We start from the raw sequence: 12,230 nt of genomic DNA on the forward strand, positions 1-12,230 counted from the left end.
TGATGGTCCAAATCTGCAGAGCACCATGTATGGGAGGACTGATCTACTCAAACAAATCAGTTGATTTAAATCCAGAGGAGCAATCTTTTTGACTATTCACTTCTTCTTCCAGTTTTTTTTAATTTGTCGGAGTCTAATTCTTTAAATGTACTTAAGCCTCTCTGAGGGCTTATCACAATTTGTGTGTTTCTGCGTGTTTGTATTTCTTATCAAAAATTGCACCACCAGTTTTGGGTGACTTGCCCCAGATTTCTGCAATATAATGCTGGGGTTTCTGAGATTTATGGGCCATGATATAGCTCACAGGTTTTCTCTCCCTGAGCTAAATAGTTCTCCAAATATAAATATCTCATTCTCCAACAGTAGTACCCACAGTATAGACACTTAGAAGGAACACTTGCTGCCCATCAGCCCTAGACACTATCGGTTTAAACATGACTGTTTAGTTTTCCTTTCAACACTCATTCAACTCCCTTAACTCTACTAAAAAAAGTATTTTATTTCTACATATCTCATGTCATGGTTCAGCTGCCTGCACAAGCTACATGATGTCAGCCACTTTAAAGTGCTGTAGAAAGAATATTGTTGTTCCCTTTCTGTGCACAGCTCTGCAAAGTCAGATTGCTTAATATACAGGTAATCTCAATTTACAACTACAATTGGGACCAGAGTTTCCATTGTTAAGTAAGGGAGTTGTTAAATGAGTCACATCCAATTTCACGACCTTTTCTGCCAGTGAAGTGAATCACAATCACACTAGTTAAGTTTATAAGGGAAGCCGGATTCATTAGCGGATTCAGCCAGCTTTCCTTATAAGCTTTGCTTGTTGGAAGCTGGCTGAAAAATTGCAAATGGTGATCACATGACCCCGGGATCAATCCAACGATACAGAATAATAGAGTTGGAAGGGCTTTAGTGCATCTTCTTCACTGTTCATTAGCTATTCTTCTGATTCCCTTTTTTTCTTCTTCCATCGTTTGGTATACTTGCAACAATGCTTCTTGATAAATAGTCTGTCAATATCTCTGTGTGTATGACAGGAATGATTCATTGTAATTATTTTTCATGTCTTCCTATCCCGGCTGTTAGTTCAGTTTAAATCCAGTCCACCTTTCCAGTTCTATATCTAATAACTGGAATTGCCCAGTGGCAATCACCTTGTGGTATTTCCACCACTGAGCTTGAACATTAAGATCTTATTCACCCTTCTGATGTATTCACTACTGATCTTCTTGACTTCACTGTGCTTGATGATGTCAGCCTGAAGGATGCGCAAATATCAGTAGGGATCTTCACCCAGACTCTTGATGTTACTTCCATAGGGCATCTTGAATCCTTCAGTTGTCACTATTTTTTTCCTTTCGACGGTAAGGGTGGCACATTTGTCTAGTTCAAATTCCATTACAGTATCTTGGCTGTATATTTGGGCAGCAGTTGCTGAGTACCATTTCAGATGGTGTTTTTCTGTGTAGTTTCAGATTGCCCATGTAAAGGAGGTGGGATAGCCTGGCAGATGTTTTTGAAGTGTGGTAGCCATGACCTGACTTGTTCAGTACTATTGACAGAGGAATCAATGCAGAGATGGTGATGATAGTAAGTCTTCTTGAAAAATTCTTCTCTTAATATTAATCTCTCCCTGTCTATTAACATTTGCCAGCAACCGTTCCTTCCATTCTTGCCATTGATCTTTGCACAAAGCTTCTGATGTCTCCACTGACTCCTGTTATTTCTAGGCACTTGGTTATCCAATCATGTGTCAGCGTGTTGGATGACTTCTTGTAATCCATCCCAGCTACATTCAGGTTGGTCTTCCTTCTCTTGCAGTTTCCCAAAATCATCTTGTCAATTAGGAGCTGAACTTTTGTCCCTCGGCTGTTCAGGCAGTTTCCTTTCTGGCACCGTCCATTAGGGGCTGTTTGGATTGCATCAGCTACCATACCAGTTAGCAATTTGAAAATTATCAGTAAGCAGGTAAATAGCCTGTAGTTTGCCTGGTGCTGGCCGTTTGTTGGATCTTTCATTATCAGGTAGGTTTAGTCAGATGTTAACCAATCTTCATTTTGGTGCAATACTTCATTGCAGTATGTTGTTAAATTGTTTGGTGATGAGTGGGTGGCAAACCAGTTAAACGTTTCAACCCAAAACTATGCAGTTCATCTTCACCTGGTGCTGACCAATTCTTGATTTTTCTTGCTCATTTGCATATGATCTTAGCTTATTATTTTCTAGCCTGGTCTTCTGTTTTGGTGATGCACTGTTTGGCTTTTTTTCCCCCTTACTTATTGATTTTGCAGCTAAGGTCTTATAACTGCAGCTCTGCTGTACATCAATTGGTTTGTGTTTTGCAGTGGGCTGGTGCTTATATTTGATACTACAGTATTGACATCTTTGAATAGTTGCCTAAGCTATTTTTTTGTAACAGCTTTTAATGCTGACAAGCTTATTCTGTTATTTTTGTGCTGTCCTAGATGCTTAGTTATTCCTCATTTAAGTTCTTTTTGTTTTCCAGTTGAGAATTTTGTTCTTTCTGAGGAGAAGGCAGAACAGAGGATGGCTGATTTGGGAAAGTAAATGGTTCAGTAGTGATGCTGGCTTTATTATTATGGTTGGTCACACTGTCAACCAGACGTTTAGGCTGGATTTGATTTTTCTGCGTGTGTGTCTACCTATCAAATCCTTCCAAAGGACCTAGGACCATGATGGTGAACCTATGGCACGCGTGCCATAGGTGGCACGTGGAGCCATCTCTGCCTGTGCGCTTCCCACCAGCCAGCTGATTTTTGGGTCCCTGCCAGGAGGCACGTGCGCATGCACACTGGATGGGGGGGTCATGTGCGCATGTGTGGGGGATGGGGTGGAGTGCAGCGCCCCCTCTGTGCCCCGGTTTTGGTGCTAGGAGGCTTCAGGGAGGCCTGCTAGCACCAAAACGGGGATTGCGCGCACATGCACCCCCACGGGGGGACATGGGCAGGAGGAGTGGGAGCGGGGGGATCACGCGCACATGCTGTGAGGTGGGGGAGCACAGAGATCATGCATGCATGCGCAGGGGGCTGTGGGGGGCATTGCATTATGGATGTCAGCGCTCGCTTTCGGCACCTGAGTAAAAAAAAGGGTTGTCATTACTGACCTAGGATTTTTATCAGGGTGGGTTTGATTTAAATCGAGTTGATTTAAATCACAATTTAAATCATGATTTAAATCACTAGTAAAAAGGCTTGATTTAAATCAACTCGATTTAAATCATAATTTTTAAAGAGCAACTGTCATCTCTGCTACTCCTTTGACCCACTGTTGACTCACCGATAGTCCCAGTGTTGCAGAATATACAGCCTCATGCTACATAACTAAGCTCCATTTCATGCTGAATAAACTAAATTATTTATGTATCTTAAATAGAAAACTATCTTACGACAGATTTTTACCCCAAAAGTTTTTTATTAAAATAAATTCGATAAAAATAAAAAAAAATCCGATTTAAATAAAAAAAATCTGATTTTTTTTGATTTTTTAAAAAAAATCATTGATTTTTATCCACCCTGATTTTTATTATGCAAATCATGATTTAAGATTATGCATGTGAACATAGTAGCCTATATTCTCTTTTTTCTTGTTCTAAAAAGCAAATTGCTTGTTTATAAAAAAGGAGAAACAGGAAAGAATGACGAAGAGGCCTTAAAAATAAATACACAGATGCTACTAGCCCATCTACCCACACATACTTAATGTAAATGAAAAAAGAAGAAAACTTCTTTAAATACTTCTCTTTCTGGTGCTCCTGTTCACAGTTTGCTAGGCAAGTAATCATTTTCAAATCTTACTGACAGATTGGCTGGGATCTAAGGATTCTGGTTAAAGACCCTAACCCAGCTGTGCCAAATTGCTACCCTCCAAGGAGCTTATTCTTCAAATTTCAGAATTCACATGGGTCACTGAAGTTGAAGTCCAGCAGACCAAGAGGACATTAGGTTGGAGAAAGTTAGTAGATGCTTTTTCAAATATAGGGATTATATTATTTTTAGATTGCATAGATATCCCTCTGGGTCCCTTCAGTTTAAAAGCAGATTTTGAGGCATCTCTTAGTGCTGTAGTTAGGCAACCTCAGAACTAGAACAAGTGATGTCTAAGCTCTTTGGAATAGAATCCAATGTTGCATATTAATAACTAGAGCAGATGGCCATATCTTGGTCATATCTTGGTAGATTCTGAGAAAACTAACCAGGTTCTGATCTTGTTAGTTCTTGAATAAAAGATCACCAGTCTCTAATCTCAGTATATTAAACTTTTAAAGTTTAAGAAGACAAAGGCAAACCAGCTCCATATGTTACCATAAAATCATCATGAATGTCTTCATGTAGTCACTGAGAGTTGAGTTCAACACGAGGAAGGTTTTATCTTCAGTATCAAATAAAGTAAAGGGCTCCAGTGCTGTTGTATCCATTTGTTCCTCTTGGCTCCCTGTACTGTGGTCTTCTCAGCAGGCCTGCTCTGCCTTCAGCTGGAATTGCTGTTGGTTGAGCAATTAAATTCCTTTTACACACACCTTTTACAGAATGTCCTTTTATATTCTTGTACATTTCTGAAATCAATTCCTTCCACTTCTTATTCAGTACTATTTTTTATATATATATGAAAACATTTATTTATAATAAATATAAGTGCCAGTTCCGCGTAATGGTTAAGGCACCGAACTAGAAGCTGGGCAATTTAGTCCTGCTTTAGGCATGAAGTCAGCTCGCAGCCCTACAAAGACAACAGTAACTCACAGCCCTACAAAGACAACAGTGGCAAATCATTTCCAAAACTCTTGCAAAAAAAAAAAAAACCTGCAGGAACTCATCTAGGCAGTCACCAGGACTGATTCAAAAACATCCCCCTCCCAAACTTGAATATAACTTAGCTACAACTTTCAAACACCTCTAAGTATAATACTTTCAGCATTGAGATGATTCCAATTTTACTCCCCCACCCCCAAAAAAGCTTGTTTACTTTTTTTAAAAAAAAAGTTCATAACCCTCCCAAACTACATTAGAATTGTTTTCTCTCATATCATAAAAAAAAATCATTTAAAAATAACAATATTCTAACTTTCCTGCCCTATCATCCTTCCCCACCAAGAAAGTAAATTTCAACCAAATACAAGACTGGTGATGATGAGTAAAATCATCATCAAAAGTGCTTGTTTTTCAGTTGCTTGGAAGAATCATAAACATTTATATTCCCAGCTTTAAACTAAGAAAAATAAGTTATCTTATCCTCAGCCAAACTATTAATCTTATCTAGCTATGGACTACTTGACTAGTAGTGGGTCTCCACAGGTTCAGAAAGGAGTCTGTCAACTGTAAGTAAAATGCTGGAACTAGTGTCCTTTCCTATGCAAAGCAGATTCTCTATGATTGTATTATATACTCTAAAGATCCAAAAAGTAACTATTAAAGTCTGCCAAGTGGATCATTGAATTGCTGACCATTGAATCACTATAGAAGCCATAAATGACAACTAATGATACCATTTTCCCCAAAGGCAAATTTTCAAATATTTATAAAATCTTAAAAACTGTTTTAATTATTACTTTATACTTCATTGATTTATATTCACTGTTTATACAGAGGATATAAAAAGTCTGCACACCACTGTTAGAATGCCAGGTTTTTGAGATGTAAAAAAAATTAGAGCAAGTTAAATCCGTTTCCGGCCTCCAGGGGGTGGGGAAGGCCGTTTTCGCCCTCCCCAGGCTCCTAGAAAGACTCTGGAGCCTGGGGAGAGCAAAAAACCGGGCCTTCCGGTCCCACCGGAAGTTGGCAAACAAGCCATTTCTGGCCTCCGGAGGGCCTCCGGGGGAGTGGGGAAGGCCGTTTTCACCCTCCACAGGCTCCAAGAAAGCCTCTGGAACCTGGGGGTCGAAAAATGGGCCTACCGGGCTCACCGTGCCATCATGTGCCAAAAGTGGGGGAGAACGGGGTCGCGTGTGTATGCGCAGGGGGGTGCGGGGTGCATTGCATTATGGGTGTGGGCACGCGCACGCTAACTCCTTGCGCTCCCGCTGCTTTTGGCACACAATGGCAAAAAGGTTACATATAAGCTGTACAATTCAATTAGAAAACAAACTGAAATCTTTAAGGGGAAAAGGAACAATAAAATGTACAATAACATGGTTGCATAAGTGTGCACACCCTTAAAGTAAAATTTTGTTGAAGCGCTTTTTGATTTTATGAATGCAATAGAACATTCAGTCTTTTGGAGTTAGAGCCTATCAGCATGGCATATCCTGCCTTGGGAATCTTTGCCCACTCTTGCTTGCAAAATCACTCCAAATCTGTCAGGTTGTGTTGTGCCCAGCTCTCTTCAGGTCACCCCACTGATTAAGGTCCGGGCTCGGGCTGGTCCATTCCAAAATTTTGATCTTCAGATGAAGCCTTTCTTGTTGATTTGGAGGTATGCTTTGGGTTATTGTTGTGTTAAAAGATGAAATTCCTCTTCATCGTCTTCAGTTTAGAAGAATTTTGCTCCAAAATTGATTGATTTTTGGAATTGTTCATAATTTCCTCCACCTTGACAAAAGTCCAGTTTCAGCTGAAGAAATGCAGCCCCAAGCCAAGTTTCATACCATGCTTCACCTTGGTCTCATCAGAGCATGACACATTTTCCCATATGCTTTTGTTAAATTTGATGTACCGTATTTTTCAGAGTATAAGATGCACCAGAGTATAAGACGCAGCTTAGTTTTTGGAGAGGAAAATAGGGGGGGAAATCTACCTACCAGGTATTCATCTGGCTAGCATCCTTAGTCTGCTGGTTTTTTATCCCCTGCTTGGGGATAAAAAAACAGCTTCTAAGGCACAGCTGAGAGGAAGCAGCAATGAGAAAAGCAGGCAAAGCGGGGAAGGGGGGGAGGAGATCACTTCACTCGGCTAGCGCCTATTTAGGGCTGAAAAAAGCTAAAGAACAGCTGAGAGTCGGAGCAAAGTATGGAGATTGCTTCACTCGCTAGCGCCTCGTTAGGGCTGAAAAAAAGCTGCAAAAAAGCTACACTTGGAGTATAAGACGCATCCAAATTTTCAGCCTCTTTTGGGGGGGGGGGGAAAGGTGCATTTTATACTCCGAAAAATATGGTAAGTTTTTGTAAAATGTAGCTAGTCTTGGATGTTTTTCTTTGTAAGAAATGGCTTCTATCCTGCCATTCTGCCCCAGACATATGAAGAATACAAGAAATTGCTGTCACATGTAGTACACAACCAGTACTTGCCAGAAATTCCTGCAGCTCCTTTAATGTTTACGTAGGCTTTATGGCAGCCTATGGGACCTGTTTTCTTCATGTTTTTTCATCAATTTTGGAGGAACACCCAGCTGTTGGTAATGTCACTATATTCCATATTATCTCTACTTGTTGATGGCTGTCTTCTCTGTATTCCATGGTATATCCAGTACCTTGGAAATTGTTTTGTACCCTTTCCTGACTGATACCTTCCAAACTTTGATGCTTTATAAGCTCTTTGCTGACCATGACTGTTGCTGTAAGAGGCAACTGGGTATCAGAAAAATCCTACTAGAACAGCTGAATTTTATATGGAGTCATCAGAATCACTTTCATGGATGGCAAGTGCGTACTGACTACTATTTAACATCAGTTTGAATGTATTTGGTTGATTTTGAGCACAGCCACATCCCTGCTTATAAAAGGGCATGAACATCTAGGCAACCACATTATTCTAGTTTTTTATTTTTTATTTTTTTGCCTAAAAGATTTCAGTTTATTTTTCAATTTATTTGTACAGCTTATATGTTTTATATTGACTCAATATATGTGAGTCCTTCCTTCCTCTGCTGTGTGAGTGAGAGACATAGTTTGAGAGGTAAGCATGTAATTTGCATGTGCAATTCACAGCCAAGTGTCATTTTCAGCATCTCCAATTAAAGCAGGGACTTAGCAGCTGTAGTTCTAGGGATGCATATTGCACACCTTGTCAGCTTCTTTGAGAGCTGCCTAAATCAAAAGTAATACCAACTACCGTACAGTTCTCCTAGAGCAGTGCCCCCCCCCCCGCTTTTGGGTACCAGGGACTGGTTCCATGGAGAGAGGTTTTTCTGAAGACCGGAGGGGGTGTGGTTTTGCATGCTGCCTGGATCCCGTGGATGGGGCTTCACTTGTTTCTGCGATCCGGTTTCTGGCATGCCACAGACCGGTGCCAGTCCACGGACCAGGGATTGAGAACCCTTGTCCTAGAGTCCTCTTTAGCTAAACTTACTGAGGTGAAAGGGATAGAACATGGGTCCTCAAACTACGGCCCGCAGGCCACATGCAGCCCACTGAACCAATTAATCTGGCCCGCAGAGCACCACAAAGTTGCCCCGCCCACATCACCCAACCCACCCTTCAGCAGAGTGCAGGACTTGCTGGAACCAAAAGGTAAGCTCAACAATTTTAGCCTGCAGAATGCTTGTGGAGGGGGGGGTTAGAAGAGGCAAAAAACAGGCAAAAATGGCCCATTTTTGGCCAAAAAACGAGCCATTTTTGTCTGGTTTTAGCCTGCAAAATGCTTGTGGAGGTGGGGGGGAATGAAAGGAGGCAAAAAACCAGGCAAAAATGGCCCGTTTTTAGCCAAAAAAGGAGCCATTTTTGCCTGATTTTAGCCTGCAAAATGCTTGTGGAGGGGTGTGTGTGTGTGTGTGTGTGTGTGTGTGAAAAAGCAAAAAAACAGGCAAATATGGCCCATTTTTCACCTTCACTGCCTCCACAAGATAGAGGGGGGGGAGAGAGATAGAGAGAGGGAGAGAAAAGAGAGGGAGTGAGAGACAGAAAGAGGAGGGAGGGAGGGAGAGAAGGAAAGAGAGGGAAAGAAAGAATGAAAGAGAAAGAGGGGGAGAGAAGGAGAGAGAGAAAGGGAGAGAGACAAAGAGAGACAGAGAAAGAGAGAAAGAAAATGAAAGAGAAAGAGGGGGAGAGAGAGAGAGACAAAGAGACAGAAAGAGAGACAGACAGAAAGAATGAAAGAGAAAAAGAGGGGGGAGAGAGAAAGACAGAGAGAGGAGAGAGAAAGGGAGAGAGACAGAGAGAGGGAGAGGGAGAGAGACAAAGAAAGAGACAAACAGAGGGAGAGGGAGAGAGAGAGAAGGAAAGAGAGAAAGAGAGAGAGACAAAAAGAGACAGAAAGAGATTTCTCAAGCTTCTTGGGGCTGAGAAGAATTGCAGCAAAACTGAGTTTCCTGAAGTAGACCACTAGACTCCTAAACAACTGAAAAAACGATCTAGTAAAAAGAAAAGGCAACCAAAAGAGCAACATGCAAACAAAAGCAAATAAAACATCCCCAGGAGCAAAACAGATTAAAATTTAATTTATGTGCATTGTTCAATGGACTGTTAAATTGGCCCACCCAGTCACATGACCTAGGCACGCCCACCTAGTCACATGACTACCTAGTCACGCCCTCCCAGCCGATCCAGCCCCCCAACAGTTTGAGGGACTGTGAATTGGCCTCCTGTTTAAAAAGTTTGAGGACCCCTGGGTTAGAATTACAAACATTTCAGCAACTGAACTGTTTCCCATTTAGAACCTAATTATCCCAAATTTATTAGGCTACTGACCTTTTTACTTTATTTTGTATAGCCTTCCTGTGATCCCACGGGGAGGCAGATCTTCTCACTGATAACAGAAAAACTTGTGAATTGGTGGTTTGAATAACCATTTTCTAAATCTCAGTCTTGGAATAAACTATTAAAATACCTATAGTCCATCCAAAAATTATTGCCAAATTATAGGTTTTAAGGGGAGAGAGTTAATAAATGCATGTTGAGTAATTGTATTTGTGCAGTTAACTAATTTAAAGTTAAATGCAAGCGTGCCTCAGCTCAAAAGTGTCTGAAAAGGTGCTATCCATTTGTAGAGTGAAGGCATTAGGTAGAAAGGCTAAGGAAGGAGTTAGAGAAGAGCCTACTGTGCCATAGAGAACAATAGACTGGCTTCTGTAGAGCCAATTTAATATGTAATCTGATTCAAAAAGAACACTTCTGGTGTTTGCATAAGTGGGTTCCAGTGATGTGTATTTTACTTCTTTTGTTGCTTGTGTATAGAATTCTAATTCAGACTATTTAAAACACTTCTCTTATTTGCTGTGTTGGAAAATTCCATACCAGTATCTCTAGTTCAAAAGCTACAGGACTATATAATTCTAATAGCGGTTATTTAGACAATTAGTTGATAAAAGAGGTATAATTTCTTCTTCTCAGAATGGCAGGTGCCTCTGTGGACATCATTTTCTGGCTGTGTGCAACCATGCTGTGAGAACAATTTTAAGATTGCAGGAAGGGATAACTAATTCAATTAAACTGCTGGAGGATTTTAGGTAGATCAAAGCAATATTTAAACTAGGACTGTGGGAAAAATGGGTATTATGACTTACTCGTTTTGCAAGAAGGATACTGCCATTCAAAGAGAAGCATATGGATAAAGACTGTGTGACTAAACTTTTTTTTTTTATCTGCGGAATTATTGATTTCCCAAAATCCTGTCTTGCACTGAAGAGTTAATAGCTATATAATTCATTTGTAAAATTAAAACAGTTTTACTTAGTTGGCTATAGCTAAGTATTCAGAACTGAGATCGTGTTTAATATTCTGAATAATGCAGAAGCATGTTTGTAGCCTAATCAGTGAATGCTTTCCCTAGAAAAAAGACGAACTTGCTACATGAAGACTGGTATCATTCTTTGAACACTAAAGGTTCAAGTGGTAGTAGAGTAATTTGTGCACTGCTTCCAGCTTTCTGTGACTAGTAAACGGTCACTTTATAGGGAAGATGGACAGCATAAAATAAAGGTAAAGTGAAGGTAAACTAAACTAAAGTAAAATTAAATTTTAAAAATAAATAAATAACAAAACAAAACAAAACAGTAGCTAGAGAAATTCCATCTTTGTTGGATCACAAGCAGAAAATTATTTCTTCATTTTCTTTCCCTGAGTTATGGGGTCCTTCAGGCAACAAACCAGTTTGAAGTTATAACATTTGTATATTTTTCACAAGCACTTTTTCCATGATATTACACCTTGTCCCAAATACAGGTAGTCTGTGACTTAAAACCATTTGTTTAGTGACTGTTCAAAGCTACAGTAACACTGAAAAAAATGATTTAGTTTTCACACATGATCATTGTAGCATCCCCATGGTCACATGATCAAAATTCAGATGCTTGGCAACTGGCATGTATTTATGACAGTTGCTCTATCCCAGGGTCATGTGATCACCATTTGTAATCTTCGCAGTTGGCTTCCAAATAAGCAAAGTCAGTGGCAGAAACCAGATTTTTTTATGGACCGCATGGTTCACTTAATATCTGCAGTGATTCACTTAACTGTGGCAAAAAAGATCGTACAATGGGGTGCAACTCAGTTAACAGACTTACTCAGCAACAGAAATGGTGGGCATGGCCAGGATGGGCATGGCCAGTTCAATGTCACTCCTGTCCGGGACACCTGTGGGTGCCTGAGCCAATAAAAACGGGCTCCCGAGCTCTGTTTTTGGCTGCCACAGCCTCCTGCAACCCTCTGCCAGTGAAAATGGAGCTCGGGAGGCCGTGGTAGCCGAAAACGGAGCTCGGAAGCCCGTTTTCGCTGGCAGAAGCACTGCGGGCCGGTCCTTTCTGTTTCCAGGGTGGCCCCGCGGGCCATATCTAAGTACCCCACGGGCCAGATCCAGCTCCAGGCCTTGAGTTTGACACCCCTGACATAAGAGGAGGACTGCCTGTTCTGTCTCCTACTTTTTTGCAAGCATATAGAGTTTCCTGCCTGAGCATGGGATTGGAGTAGAAGGATCTGCAAGGTCCCTTCCAACTCTGTTATTCTGGTATTTTTTCACAGTGTGTTTTGCTCTGCAGACAAATTCAAATTCACTTGAAGGTTTGAGAAGTGCAGATTGGGTAGGTTCATCTAAAAAATACAGACTGAAGCTATTTTCCCTTCATCCTTATTTGAGATATATGAAACATCCCTTTTCTGAAATAAATAGTATCTCTCAGTTCTCCATAGACCATTCCCTGCTTGAGATACTATGTATGCTTTGAGAACATCTCAATCATGCTACGTTCTTTAGATCAAGATCAATGGCAATATTCTTTTTTTAAAATAGTTGTCGAGATTTCAGCAGAGGCTTGTTTTTATCACAGCTTGCATGTCAATGAACTTTCTTGCTTTCTAGGGGCTACACGAGGCATTATTGATTTTTATGGGTAGTAATACCTCT

General features: G+C 40.7%; 1 protein-coding gene across 5 annotated transcripts in view; it reads left to right on the top strand.

Moving 5' to 3' along the window:
- BAHD1 (bromo adjacent homology domain containing 1) overlaps nt 1–12,230 on the top strand; it is a 74,512-nt gene that overhangs the window by 41,757 nt on the left and 20,525 nt on the right. The gene's annotated exons all lie outside the window — the stretch shown is intronic.

The sequence above is a fragment of the Pantherophis guttatus genome, chromosome 1 (genome assembly GCF_059756535.1).
Source record: "Pantherophis guttatus breed Tessera chromosome 1, ASM5975653v1, whole genome shotgun sequence".
NCBI lineage: Eukaryota > Metazoa > Chordata > Lepidosauria > Squamata > Colubridae > Pantherophis > Pantherophis guttatus.